We start from the raw sequence: 1,112 nt of genomic DNA, 5'->3' as shown, positions 1-1,112 counted from the left end.
TTTCCAAAACACTTTAAAGGATGTGACTATCAGTGTGCTGCATATATTTTTAAACAAAAATGCAATTCAAAACAAGTTTCATTGTTAGTGGGACTTTCATAAAGGTGACTATTTTTTTTAAGAAGCCTGATTTATTTACACATTCCCTCACTTCAGACATTGTATTCTATTATAATAAAACTTGCAAATAGAGTTGTCTCTATGGAACAGTGAGGATTTAATGCTAAGAGTATAAGCAGGGTATTTGTTTAAAATGAGAATTTCCAAAGTTTCTTTCATCTAAGTAAAAAATACAATATAGCTGTATTTGCTATTATGCAATTGAAACTTTGAATGTGAAATTACAGTAACAGGCATTTTCTTTCCCATGTGATTAAGCAGTATAGCATTNACAAGATTAATAAAACTCTAGTTATTGTTATTGTGTGTAATAATGACTTGGTTTCTTCAAACATGTAAAATATTATCATTTATCTAGATCAGTGGTTCTCAACTTGTGGGTCATGACCCTTTTGGGGTCCTATATGAATTATCCTGCATATATGATACTTACATTAAAACTCATAGCAGTAGTAAAATCATAGCTATAAAGTAGCAATAAAATAATTTCATGATTGTGGTTCATCATGACAAGAGGAACTGTTTTAAAGAATTGTAAGATTAGTAAGGTTGAGAACCACTGGTCTAGAAGCTTGAATTCTGAATTTGGAGGGGAAAAAAAAATCACTGACCCAACTTATTTTTCAAATATAAATCAGATTTACATAGAAATATACGTTCAACTATAAGATATAAATAATGTAATAAATTGTTTTAATTATAACAAAATTTTATTTCATATNTTTCCTCTTAAAACTTAAGTGTATGAATATGTGTCTATGTAGTGGTATAGGGACCTGAGGTGGTTGTGGAGGTCAGAGGTATTAAAGCCTCCTAGACTTAGAGTTGTAACCCAATAGTGGTACTGAAATCTGAACTCAGGTCCTTTGCAAGAACAGTCTCTATATTCTTTGTTGTTGTTGTTGTTGTTGTTATTTTATTTACTTACCTTCCTGGTTTACCCTCCACAAACTCTGTATCCCATCCCCCTTTCTCCTGCTTCTATGAGGGTG

The sequence above is a fragment of the Mus caroli genome, chromosome 9, assembly GCF_900094665.2.
Source record: "Mus caroli chromosome 9, CAROLI_EIJ_v1.1, whole genome shotgun sequence".
NCBI lineage: Eukaryota > Metazoa > Chordata > Mammalia > Rodentia > Muridae > Mus > Mus caroli.
This window is presented reverse-complemented; position numbering follows the sequence as displayed.